The sequence below is a fragment of the Sphaerodactylus townsendi genome, linkage group LG03 (genome assembly GCF_021028975.2).
Source record: "Sphaerodactylus townsendi isolate TG3544 linkage group LG03, MPM_Stown_v2.3, whole genome shotgun sequence".
NCBI classification, from domain to species: Eukaryota; Metazoa; Chordata; class Lepidosauria; order Squamata; family Sphaerodactylidae; genus Sphaerodactylus; species Sphaerodactylus townsendi.
Genome location: NC_059427.1, coordinates 173556311 through 173570295, shown reverse-complemented (window position 1 = coordinate 173570295; position 13985 = coordinate 173556311). Strand labels below are relative to the sequence as shown.

General features: G+C 45.3%; 1 protein-coding gene across 1 annotated transcript in view; it reads right to left on the bottom strand.

Annotated features, from left to right (window-relative positions):
- KMT2D (lysine methyltransferase 2D) overlaps positions 1-13546 on the bottom strand; it is a 182646-nt gene extending 169100 nt beyond the window's left edge. Inside the window, 1 exon segment of the mRNA XM_048487610.1 lies at positions 12717-13546. The gene's annotated coding sequence lies outside the window, so the exon portion shown is untranslated.
- Between the last annotated feature and the right edge of the window lie 439 nt (positions 13547-13985).

Here is a 13985-nt window from a genome sequence, read left to right as displayed (position 1 = left end):
ATAGGCATTCCCTCAAGAGGCCCACAAGAACAAGTAGGTCGTTTAATGAATGACTTACAGAGCTCTGGGTCAAAAGTCAACCGAGGTGATAAGGGGGAAAGAACATCCTCTACGGTTCAGTTTTAGGATGTGGTCTCTCACAAATGAAGGCATCGCTTTTAAGCTAAGATGTGCACAAACCCAGCTTGTTGCCCTGTATATACTTCCCTGTTTCATGTGCAGAATCCCAGATTGAAACTAACTTCGATCACCAACAATGTACAAAAGCAGACAATGAGGTGTAGGAGTTTGTTCTCCCCCTGCAAAACTCGCCCCACTTAACTCACACGCCTACATTCAGATATCACAGGGAGCTGGAGTTGTTTTCGAACCAGGGTTATCCACGTGAGGAAGGCAGGAGGCGGCCCACACGTAAGCACAGCTACAAGCCGGGCTTAATGTCACCCCAGTGACATCCGAATACAGTCCAAGACAAAGGGTTCATTAGTATACTTGAACCAAGCTTGCACTGTTTAAGTGCTGCGGACGTTTCCCCTACTCAGACCCTGTTTTACTAGGCACAGCCTTAGGACAGGAGAGAATTTGGTTCCCCCTTCTTCCCAGTTGGGCGTTTCACAAGATGTCAGGTGTAGAGGTGTAAACAGGACAGCCTCTCTCTTTCTCCTGCCTCACGTCAGCTTTCCACGGTGCTAACAAGCTTGTTTTTTTAACCGAGAGGCCTACCTTCTCTCCACTCCGAATTACGCAGGGAGTTTAGGCCCCTTCTGTTGCCATAGCATCTACGGAACCCTCCGCCATTGCCAATGGAAGGTCACTTCCTTGAAGGAAAAGTGCTTCACCTGTTACCTGGGCCTCTCCCAAAGCTAGAGTTGCCAACTCCAGTTTGGGAAAACCCTGGAAATTTGGGGGGTGGCACTTCAGGGAGAGACCTCAATAGGGTACATTGAGGTCCCTCCTCCAAATGCCACCCCCCACAAATGCCAGAAGCCATCTTCTCACGGGGAACTGATCTCTGTCATCAGATCAGTTTGAATTCCTGGAGGTCTCCAGGCCCCACCTGGAGATTGGCAACATGACTCCAAGCTTATGTCTATCAATCTCTTTTTTGAATCAAAGCCTTCCAAACTGAGTCTAGTGCTGCTATTCTTTTAAGTGATGCTGTCTGATGGGTTTGGGGCCTGTAATATTTTTAGGGCACTATTTACTTACCCTTAACTGGGTCGGTTCTTGATCTTTTAAGTGTTTTGTGCAATTGGTTTTGTATTTGAATATGTTTCTATCACCTTGCTGAACTTTATAAGGCATTTTGGGAATATTTTATGTTCAATTGCAAGCTTCTCAGCGTCCCCTTGTAAATTCTTGGGGCGGGGGGGAGAGAGACAGAGATCAGAGAAAAACTAATACATTGTCGAAGGCTTTCACGGCCGGAATCACTTGGGTGCTGTGTGGTTTCCGGGCTGTATGGCCGTGTTCTAGCAGCATTCTCTCCTGACGTTTCGCCTGCATCTGTTCTAGCAGATGCAGGCGATCCTCTGAAGATGCCAGCCACAGACGCAGGCAAAAGGTCAGGAGAGAATGCTGCTAGAACACGGCCATACAGCCCGGAAACCACACAGCACCCAAAAAAACTAATACTTTGACAACAAAGTTTGGGACAACTTTAAGGTCTCATACACAGGACAGTTACATCTAGATCCACTTCAGCTTTTTATCAGAGTGGCACAGGAGCACTGACACGGCACTCAGCACTGCATCCAGGCATCCTGGAAAGGCACAGAGGGTGCCCACTGGCGAGTTTGCCCCTCCGCTGGGGTAAGTGCCCCAGAGAGGACAAACTCACCAAGTAACGGGCCTTCAAGTTGTACTCAAAATTGGTTAGCATTCTAAATCGTGCCAGAAATACAATTTTCTTTTTCTAGATTAAGAGGGAAAAAACTCAGAAAAACAAAAATGGATCCCATTGCTGAATGGGGTTAAAGATGGACTCCACTCTGTCTAAAGACCACTTTCCCAAATATGTCAACCAAATACTCTTTGGCACGGGAAAGCGGGGAGGCCAGAAATTCAGGAGTTTGTCATCCACATACCACACAAATTATTCCCTTTATTTCTCTGAACCAGTTCATTTATTTTATATACATAAAAATTTGCTGCTCATGTTTGCAAGTTTTCCGAACAAATCTAAGTATTCCTGTCCTTCCACTGGATGAAGGAAATCCTAGTTTCCTTTTCTAGTCAGGAACCCAAGATGTGTAGGGATTTAAATTTTCAGTGGGAGAAGAATTGGCAATCAGTACCAAATTTTGTTCCTATGTCATACAAGGTTATATTTGGTCTCTGTGCTGGCTACTTAATGTAATATGTTCAATCTAGTGGTGTTTGTTTGTTTGTTTGTTTGTTTATTTAATTTATAGACCGCCCAATCCCCAAGGGGCTCTGAGCCAGGGGTCCCCAAACTTTTTAAACAGGGGGCCAGTTCACTGTCCCTCAGACTGTTGGAGGGCCGGACTAAAAAAAACTATGAACAAATTCCTATGCACAAATGATTGTAAAATGTTTGATTTCACCTTTCAGCCTTTCTGTCATGGTCTATTTTTAGAACAGTGACCAAAGTATGTCAAGTACAGGGTGGGCTCCAAATATTGTTGGGGAGGCTGTGGAATACCTTCCCTTGTAAAAAAAAAAAAAAAGCAGAACTTTCCCAATGAAACATTCCATCTAACCCAGGATCAGGTATCTTCCTGGGTTCTTTCCTCCCTAGCAGCCAGCGGCGATTAGCCAGCCTGGCTGATGCCAACTGGGAGTGGTGGAACAGAAACCCTGAGAGCAACACATGGAGTAGCTGAGAGGGAAGGGCGGAGCAGGCGTTGCCACATGTAAGGTTTCCAACTCTGGGTCAGAAAATTCATGGAGATTTGGGGGGTGCCATCATGTAACTGCAATCAACAGCCGTTGAGGCCGGTTCCTCCTCTCCCTCGAGCCCGCATTGCACATGAATGGAGCCATCACCGCCATGCCTGGGGGGCCGGATAAATGCCTTCAGGGGGCCACATTTGGCCCTCGGGCCGTAGTTTGGGGACCCCTACTCTGAGCGGTGCACAACATAATCTATGTACAATATATAACAAGGGTCGCAATAGTGACCATATATACTAAAATTCGTTAAAACCATTAAAACCATGTAAACAGCGGTCAAAACAATAACAATAAAAAATGGTAGTCCCGCTTAATCCAGATTCCTTTTAAAAACCACACCAAAAAGAAGGGAGCAACCAAACTCCTCCCTAAAAATAGCAATAAATATGCAAAAACGGATTATAAAATAGGGAGCAAGAGAACCAGGGATCAAAGCAAGGAACGGAGAGGGTCGGAAGGAAGGAAAGGAAGAGAAAGAAGGAAGGAAGGAAGGAAGGAAGGAAGGAAGGAAGGAAGGAAGGAAGGAAGGAAGGAAGGAAGGAAGGAAGGAAGGAAGGAAGGAAGGAAGGAAGGAAGGAAGGAAGGAAAAGAAAGCGAGGAAGGAAGGAAGGAAGGAAGGAAGGAAGGAAGGAAGGAAGGAAGGAAGGAAGGAAGGAAGGAAGGAAGGAACGAACGAACGAACGAACGAACGAACGAACGAACGAACGAACGAACGAACCCAGCACGGCATCAAAACCATCCATTTCCCAAGCTAGACAGCAGATGCAGGAGGGATACAAAAGTCATTGACAGATGTAGCTAGAGCGAAACAGGAGTACATTATATTGGTGTCTCGTGGCTTATAATGGTTCCCACTGGGAAGAACACAGGACAGTGATTTCGTTTATAATTAATACATTCAAAATAATTTGGACGCTGCCTATCCCAATGGCTACCTCCTATCTCAAAAGTTATCAAAGGATATGATTTTCCAAGACTGGAAAATCATATCTTTTGGTAACCCAAGGTTACAAATGGAGGTCACGCCACAATTAAACAATATTTTCCCCCACGTAGACCAAACCTGAACATCTTTAGAAAGTTATCAAATGACATTTAGTACAGTTCAAATCCCACTGGCTACTGCTATACTCTGTTCCACAGAAAGGTGATAGGAGGGTTTTATACTCCTCCACCACAGAACAAACCATGCCGGACCTTCCTGCTGTAGAAAGCTCTGCCTGGGCCTATCTAGTTCTACTCCCCTCATCCATTTGAAAGTAAAAATACATTTTGGCATAAATGTTCTTGTATCAAAGTAGCAAATTCAATAATGCACAAAATAATGTTTTTGACAGCAACAGTGGTTAAAAATGAATGATAGATGTCAGATTCGGGACCATATTCTAATCCAGAAGCATACAATTTTCCCAAACGCTGCACCTCAACTGACTGAACTACCATCTTTCTGTGGAACAAAGTACAGTTATCATATAAAGTAGCAACCCAAGTCTTTGCACATTATGGGATGATGGTATTCTGAAGTGCTCAGTATAGTAGGTTCCAAAGATTCAGACTAGCTATTCAAGAAGGTCATTACCGAATTTTCCACAGAGCACAAGAAAAGTGGGAAAATTCTCAGATGTTGTCCTTCCAAGAGATTCAACTGCAAGCAGAGGCGTACCTACGGAAAATGGAGACCGGTGCAAAACCTGAGCTTTGTGCCCACCCACCCCCAATGAGTGGCCACTGTGATGCTGGAATCCACCCCCAAACAGCATCATTTTCAATGGTGTTTAAACTAGGGAGCCCAGATTCTCCTTTTAAATCCACCTTAAAGGAAGAATCTGGGGTCCCCAGTTAAAACAACATTGAAAGTGATGCTGTTTTGGGGTGGATTATCCCCCACCCTGAAACAGCATCACTTTCAATGTTTAAACTGGGGACCTCAGATTCTCCCTTTAAATCCATGTCGAAGGGGGTGGATTTAAAAGGAGAATGGGGAAATTTGGAGGGTCCCTGCTGCCAGGGGTGCAATTATTAAGATAGCAGCACCAAAATTTCAGAGTATCTTCAGGAGACCTGCCTGAAGATATCACCCAGGTTTGGTGAAGTTTGGTTCAGGGGGTCCAAAATTATGGACCCTTAAAGGTGTGGCCCGCATCTCCTAATAGCTCTCATTGAAAACAATGGGGGATGGGGCACCCACTTTGGACCCCCTGAACCAAACCTCACCAAACCTGGGTGATATTATCAGGACAGTCTCCTGAAAAACCCCTGAAATTTTGGTGCAGCTAGCCTAAAAACTGTGTCCCCTGCAAGCCAAAAATGGGAAAAACACTAAAAATACAAAAAACCCACAAGTGGACCTGCATTTATTGCGCCCTCAACAAGGGGGCGCCCAGGGACATTTGACACCCCATGTGTCCATTGCAGGTACGCCACAGACTGTAAGCCTGTATGCTTCTCTTTCTTTCACTCACCAAATGGTCTAGTTTCCAGAGATGTAGTTGGACTAACCTGTTGCAGAAAGGACAACCCAGAAAGGAGTCCTGTAACACCCTAAAGACTAACAGATTTATCCAGTTTTTGGATAAAAGATCACTTTTAAAAAATGGAGATCCTAACCACAGAAAAAAAGAACAAAGGAAAGAGAACATCACACAAATACCAGATTTTTTCCCTATACAAGTAAAATACACAAGAAAAATAACCACTACAACAAATTGCCTCTTTCTTTGCAGATCCCAAACCCAGGGTCTGTGGAATTCACTTCTCCTAAGCCAAAAAGTTCTCTCAAGGCTGTTTCTGCAGGGTCAAAATATCCTGGGTTGAGCAAGAAAAATATCCCTGTGCAGCCGAGAATTCCGCACGGTTCCCGGTGCTAAAGCGGGCCTGCCACAGTGTTGCCCCGTGATATTTCCCTTAGCCCGGGATTTTCAAAAAATCTCCCAAGAGGCCTAGATATGAGTTCTATCTAGACGTTACCTTCCATTTTTCGGCTATTACTCAAGTTCACAAAAACCATTGATCCAACCTTGGGTGTCTCAGAATTTCTTCTGGCCTGAAGTTTACATTTTTTTTTATTCTATTCAACAAAAAGCTCCCTCTGATTAAATAAATCTTATCCTGTCGAAGGCTTTTACGGCCGGGATCACTGGAGTACTGTTTCACCTGAATCTGTGACAGGCAAAATTATCAGGAGAAAATGCTACTGGAACATGATCATACAGCCCAGAAACCCCACAACACCCCAGTAAATCTTATCCTACTAGCTGTACAAATTGTAATCGATTGATTACACTTTAATAAATTGGTATTCATTCTGGGAGGGGGAGTATCATCTTTCAGTGACACACACAAGAGCAGCGGCAAGTAACACCATCACAGAAGAGGCATGCCCGCTTGGATAAGAAGGAACAATGTATGTTATAACAGCTCATACGTATTGCTAAGGTACCGAAATAATTACCCATTTAAAAAACTGCTATCTGATTCAAGGCACTTTTTTAACCAATCCAAAAAATTTAAAATCAATGAACTTAGCTGATTTATTTCCTTAAAAGTGCAGCCCTGTTTATAGGAAATGAGCATGTGAGTATTTGACCATGCTTTGCTAACTAAGGCTCCTTCTGCACATGCAGAATAATGCACTTTCAAACTGTTTTCAATGCTCTTTGAAGCTGTGCGGAATAGCAAAATCCACTTGCAAACAGTTGTGAAAGTGGTTTGAAAACGCATTATTCTGTGTGTGCAGAAGGGGCCCTAGCTACTTGGAAATTTAGGATATCAATAAGAGTTTTAGGACAATTTTTGTTAGCTGTAGCTTGCTTTAAGTACTTGTGTCCACATACTGTGGACTGCCTGCAGCTTCCTGTGATGTATTTATTATTTTGTTACCTACCTCCAGGCCTGATTGTACTGGGAGAGAGGTAGGATATATGGGCACATTTTCCAACAGCTATCCTGATGAAGAATTCTGAAGAACTCAAAAACTTGCAGACTACTTTGTGATATTTTGGTTGATACTAACGAAAGTTATTACATCCCTATGTTTTTGGACTGCCTATGTGGAAGCGATTTCCAAAACATGTGAGACAGTTCATAAAAATGCATTGTTTTTCAATTCTGCTTACCTATTGCATTGTTTGGAGCGGCAGCATAGTGTAGGCAGGAGTGGCTAACCGATGGTGCTCCAGACGTTCATGGACTACAATTCCAATTGGCCATGCTGGCAGGAGCTGATGGGAATTGTAGTCCATGAACATCTGGAGCACCATAGGTTGGCCGCCCCTAGAGGTTTGAATCTTCTCTCAAGTTATGGAAGCTTGCTTAGTGACCTTGGGCTAGTCACCCACTCTCAGCCTCGATGCTGGCAAGTATTTGGATGGGAGACCTCGCAGGAATACCAGGGTCATAAAGCAGAGGCAGGCAGTGGCAAACCACCTCTGAATGTCTCTTGCCTTGGAAGACCCTTTGGGATCTCCATAACACAGCTATGACTTCATGGCAAAAAACTGTATGGTTTATTGGAGCTCCTTGCTGTCTGATGGAATTTTTTTTAAATGTTGGGATCAAGAAGAAGGAGGAGGAGAAGTTTGGATTTATATCCCCCCTTTCTCTCCTGTAGGAGACTCAAAGGGGCTGACAATCTCCCTTCCCTTCCCCCCTCACAACAAACACCCTGTGAGGTAGGTGGGGCTGAGAGAGCTCAGAAGAACTGTAACTAGCCCAAGGTCACCCAGCTGGCATGTATTGGAGTGCACAAGCTAAGCTGAATTCCCCAGATAAGCCTCCACAGCTCAAGCGGCAGAGCGGGGAATCAAACCCGGTTCCTCCAGATTAGAGTGCACCTGCTCTTAACCACTATGCCACTGCTGCTCCACTACTCCACTACTGCTAAATATCTTCTACCTTGATACTTAGGCCCCTTCCGCACACGCAAAATAATGCATTTTCAAACCACTTCCACAACTGTTTGCAAGTGGATTTTGCCATTCCGGACAGCTTCAAAGAGCACTGAAAGCAGTTTGAAAGTGCATTATTCTGCATGTGCGGAATGAGTCTGTGTGAAAAAAGGGGGCCTTAAACAAAGTAAATAAAACAAATAGGAGTTACTTGATTGCTCTATGAACTAAAATGTACCCACAATATTTCCCCATTATTATCATTCCTGGTGCTGTTTGCTTTTTATCGTACTGAAGCACCAATTACACACATGCATATTGCAGCTATGAAAGTATTTTACCCAGGAGCCATGCAATAACAGACACGCAATAAGATGTCAAGAATCCCCAGTCGCCCCACTCAATTCAGTTGATGCCAATACCAACCAAAGCCAATGTTAACTTTCTGTTCTGCGACACACACACAATTTACAGGTACAACTCGCTGGAGCAAAATAAAATTGCACAACGCAAAAAGCAAGCAACACATTCCAGACCTGTGAAGAGCCTTCTCCAGCAACCGCCACTTATGCCAACCAAATGTTTTCCCTATGAAATCTCATCAGCATAGCCCATCCTGGTTTTTCACCTTAGACATTCCTTAAAGCAAAAATCAAACAGTACGCTCTCAAAAGAGCCATGAGTTCTGATCCTGAGGATTCAATTTAAGGCACCAAACCCAAACTTTCAAAGTTCAGGTGAATATGCTTAGATGTATCCACAACAAAAACAAAACCATCGAAGGCATTTCCCATAAACAATTATATTTTGTATTAGATTTGGAATAAGATTAAAAACGGAGAGAATGCCACAGTCAACACCATAAATACTCATTGCCACAGAAGTCTGGACTGTCATTCAGAGAAGGGAGCTAGAAAGTGTCAACAGAATTCCTCCTGTGCACACAAAACAACAACTGCCTTTTCTACACAAATGGAGACATGCAGGTCCCCGTGCTGCATTTATTATTGTTACCGACCTTCAGTTCTGATTGTACTGAGAGGTGGGATATATGGACACGTTTTCCAACAGCTAGCCTGATGAAGAATTCTGAAGAACTCAAAAACTTGCGCACTACTACTTTGTGATATTTTGGTTGTTGCTAACAACAGTTATTACATCCCTGTGTTTTTGGACAGCTTATGTGGAAGCGATTTCCACAAGACATGCAACCCATGGCCATGCTGGCAGGAGCTGATGGGAATCATAGTCCATGAAACATCTGGGGACACCCCTGTTGGACACCCCTGACCTATAGGAAGGCATGGAGTGAGCAAGTGGCTTTGGATTGAAATTTGAGGGCATATTGAGCTCTGTTTTGGCTCTGTTGAGTGAATAGCTGTGTCTGCACAAACTGTAACTCATGGGTTGGATCCAGTGATCTGTCCTACCTCTTTCATCAGCGTAGCTCAGCTGGTGGAAGAGTTAAGGGGGAAATCTTGCTGACCTCTGATGGATCCCATGTGCTTTGACTGTGTTGCATGTCTTGTGGAAATCGAGTTGGACACCCCTGTCCTATAGGTCTTCTGCTGTCCAAAACCAGTTCATTAAGTTTAATGCATCGTGTGGTTTCAAATACTGGATCAGCCAAAACAGCCTCGGTCAAACCTCATTCTGCACAGTGATCCCTACCACCAAGTAAAAACAACACCAATCTAAGGTTCTAGAAGAAATGTGAAAACAAATGACGTTCACTCTCAGCCTCTGGGACAGGAATAAAAACCTATAAAGCCTACATTTTCCAAAGAGGTTTGTGTTTCTCATTGATGAACCATTAACCTTGCTTTAAAGACAGTATTCCATAGGCAGGGTAAAAGTATTGTATATGTAATTGGGGATAAGATCCCAACTTGAATCTCTTACTGTGAGAAAGCTCTCAATTATTAGGTTCTATCACCCCAAAGGCAAAACCAATTCTAACAACTGTCCATACACTTATGCCATACTCTCTTCACAGATGGAAGGGACTTGGCCGTGTACAACATCGGCTTCTGGGACTGGTATATAGTTCGAAGCCTCTGGATTAGCCAGGGTGGTTTAAATACTAAGAGTCTGCCCCTCTGTTCTTGCTTAGTGAACAGAACGGTTATCTTTTACCTGCCCCCAAAATGACCTCAGGGAACTACTCATGTTCTATAATCAGGTATAGCACTGACAAAAAGGTCCTGATTTTCTGAGGGAATTCAAGATGAGGCACATTTTAGGACAAGGAATTATAGCAGAGACCACTGCAAGACCTTCCTGTTCTGAAGGTGTACTGAAAAGCATCGGGTGGCAGAGAGGTTATTATGGTGTAAGAGCAAAGTTATTATTTATTATTTCCCACCTCATCGGAATAAAAATAAAAGAAATAAAGGATCTGGGCAGCAATTATCAAAAGGAGTACGAACACATTTTACAATTGATGTTAACAGGACAGTGACTATACGATCACCGATCGATTGGAACCTGTACGGAATCCCTCCCTGTGTAAGAAGTTGTTTTATTTCATGACTGGGTCTTTTTGAGGCATCAAAGCCAATAACATCATTTACTGTAATTACAGTAATGAAAATGGAGGACAGCCCAACGCTTTACACGGCTGCAACTATTTTTTAAATCCTCTAACACATTACTACGGTATTTTGACAGCGGGAGGCGTTTATTTATTTAATTCATTTATACCCCGCCTGCCTATCTCCCCAACGGAGACACAAAGCGGCTTGCATCATTTCTTCTCTTCTCCATTTTATCCTTACAACAACTCTACGGGGCTAGTTAGCCTACAATAGTTTGACTGGCCCAAGGTCACCCACTTCCATGGGCAAGAGTGAGAATTCAAACCCAGGTCTCTTAACCACTGCATCACACTGGCTAGGTCCAAGTTGTGTTCAGATCTCTTTGCCAATATTTATTTCATTTATACCACATCTCTCTTCCCAACATGGGGACCCCACATGGCTTACCGCATTCTCTTCTCTGCCACATATTTTCCTTGGCCTTTGGCTGAAAAGATGGTTTCCCCCCTTCTGGTATTATGATTTTTTGAATAGGTTTTATAAATTTTAAGGGGTTTCCATTAATTTCAACCTTATGTGAATTTAGGTTGGTTTTAACGGGTTTTATATATTTTAAATAAGTTTTATTGCTATAGTGTGATATGCTGTAATTGTTATTAGGTATATCAATATTTTATGATTTATACCTTGTGTTACAACCTGCCCTGAGACCTTTGTGTATGGGGCGGACTAAAAATACATATAAATAAAAAAAAATAAGGTTAGGCCAAGAGTGGATGACTGGCCTCAGATGGCACGTTTCCACCACAGAGAGGGGATTGGGACCTGGTGTTCCCAGTCCGACGCTAACCACTACACCGTGCTGTCTGTGCACAAAGGCCCAGCATGCCAGAAGAATTTCACCTCCCCTCAAAACAGTCAAGTAAGTAATGATGTTTTAATGCACCACTTTGACCCATCCAGCATGGCGCCAGGAAAGCGTTGCCCCTTAATGCAGAACCTCTGATTACCATTGTCATTTGCCCAACTGCCAAGACCAGCACTTCTTTCCCTTGGCTTCCAGGGAACTCTGATCCAACTGGGAGAGGTGACAGATAGATACATACAAGAGCAACAGGTGAGGCCCACAAAGTCCCTTTGGACCGCCAGAGGCTGGGGGAACACATATACCATATACGCTGGGATGCAACACTCTTTCCCCCAGTTAGCGCAACACCGAAATCCCTGCTCCTTGGGAAAAGACCAACCCCCACATTCGAACAGTCCATCTTCGGAATCCCTCTGCAAAGCAGCCTACCCCAAGAATCCAGATCTCATCCAGATTTGAAAAAAAAAAAAAGCAAATTGCATCAATTACACACTAGCTGTTCCTCACCACCGAGCAGAAGGCTGGCGTTGAAAGGGAGAAAATGCCAATACAACCTTTCTCTCCACCCCCTCTGAGCAAATCCCTTTGCACTCCTCCATAATCCCATGCAGGCTCCACAGATCTGGGGAGTATTCCTAGGCAAAGCAGGGCCTGCCACAGGGTTTGCTCCGGCTTCAGGAAAAGTGTGTATTGGGGAAGAGGACATTTGTTCACTGGGAATTGGCTGATGGCACATGTAAAAGGGGCCGGGTGGGGGAGGAAGCTGGTTAATCTACATCCCTTATCAGGTAGGTCCACTCCCAAATTCAGCAGCAGTTCACATTGGAGCCGCTTTTGTTTGAGAAAGAATTAGGGATAGTGCCACAGCTCCAATCCCAGGTTCCAGTTGGGATTTCAAACAGAAATGTTAATTTGAAGGAGGCTACGCTGGGGAAAAGAAGAAGGTTGGAGAGCAGGGAATAACTTCAGACCCCCTAATGCACGGTTAGGTTAATCACCCTTCCTCTTCAATCCCATTCCCCTTTCGCAGCATGAAGACAACTTCAGCCCCAAAACAAATACAATTCCCCGTGGATTCCACCCTTGTACAAAACATACCGACGGAGCTTTTATTTGTTTGGGCAAGAGGAAGGAATCAAATCTCTCCCGCTTCTCCCCCGAATCAAATAAAACTATACATTCGTGTTTTCTCGAGGACAAGGGTGCAAGAGCCATTTTCCCTCCAACGGCTTATTTGGGAAGGCCTACATAGTGGAGGAAAATACCCCCCCAGCTTGCGGCCCTACACCACCACCCACCCACCCGTCCTCAACAGTTTTTACACAACAGCTTTCTTTCTCCCCCCCCCCCCTTTCCCATGCAGCAGAATCCTACATAAATCAGCACTGTTTAAAAATCTGACGTAAATAGACTTCCAAGTCACAGAGGATATTGACATTCAAATAAGGCAAAGAGGCAGGGATCGGCTTGCTCATTCTCCATGGAGGAAAAACGGGGAGTCCCACCTACCTCTCTTTCTACAAGATGATCCAGAAATCCTCACCCGGCAAAATCCATCGGCAAGACACGGCAGAAATCATTATCCAAAAAACCGAGAGAGGAGAAAAAGGAAGGGTTTGCATTTGTTCCCTCCTTGAAGGGGAACAAAAAAGGTACAAAAAGAGAAAAGCTGGACTTTGATGCACAGCCACCCCGGGAAGGGGAGATAAAAAACACACACACACAAATTAGGTGTGGAAAGGATGCTAAATCCAATATCCGAGGCTTTCTCCACCCAGGGGGAAAAAATAGCACGCCCAGCCCCCTTCTCAGAGACGGGGAGGGCTCGGTTCCAAAATAAGCCAAAACAAGATCGAAGCGGTGCGATCCCCTAAGAGGAAACACAAAGGGAGCTCCAGCTTCGCCTTTGATCTTCCAGCATCCGCATCCGACGGAGCAGGCCTCTCTTTCGGCTGCCTTGGCCCATCCTCTCGCCGCTTCCACCTCCGGATCGCGCCCCCCACCCCCCCACCCCGTCCCCTTCGCAGCCGCCTGGCTTTCTAAGAGAACGCGGGGAACCCTCGCTGGGGAGACCGGATGGAACGTTGGGGGCGCTTCAAAAAGAAAGATGGAACGTTCGGGCTTCCCCGGGGCGGGGGGGGAGGGGCGATGGAACGTCCAGAGTTTCTCTCCGGATGGAACCCGGGCGGACTTTTATTCCTCCCCCGCTCCTCCTTCCTTGCAGATTTCCCGGGAAATTGACCCGAAGCTTCAGATTCTCATCCTCCACCAGCTATCCTGACTCTTCCTCCTCCTGCTGCTGCCTTCCCTCCTGCCCCCAGCCCCTCTCCTTGGCTGCCGGCTCCGGGGGATGAGGGGGTCCCCTTCTTTTTCCTTTTTGCTCACCCCCCTCCCCTACCTCCTGTTCCAAGGCCTCTTCTCTTTCTTTTCCTGTTTCGCCCTCTCTCTCTCTCTCTCCTTTCTCTGCCTTTTTTTTGTTTACTTCTACCCTTCGCCCCCGGGCCCTCCGCTTCGGTAGGGGAGGGGGTTTCACAGAAGCATTCCCGGCCGGTCTTCACCCCCACCTCCCTGCGCTTCCCCCCACGCACGACGAAGGGCTTCAAGGAATGGAACAGAAAGTGTTCACCGAGGCAGCCATTTTCAGAGAGGAAAGTAGGTCCTGCTGGGCCAGCTCCGGGTTTGCTTAACCTCCCCCTCCCTCCGCCTCCTCCGCCGCCGCCTCCTGTGCAAAGGGAGGGTGGGATCCCGGAGTTAGGGACTGGTCCCTCTCTGCCTCGC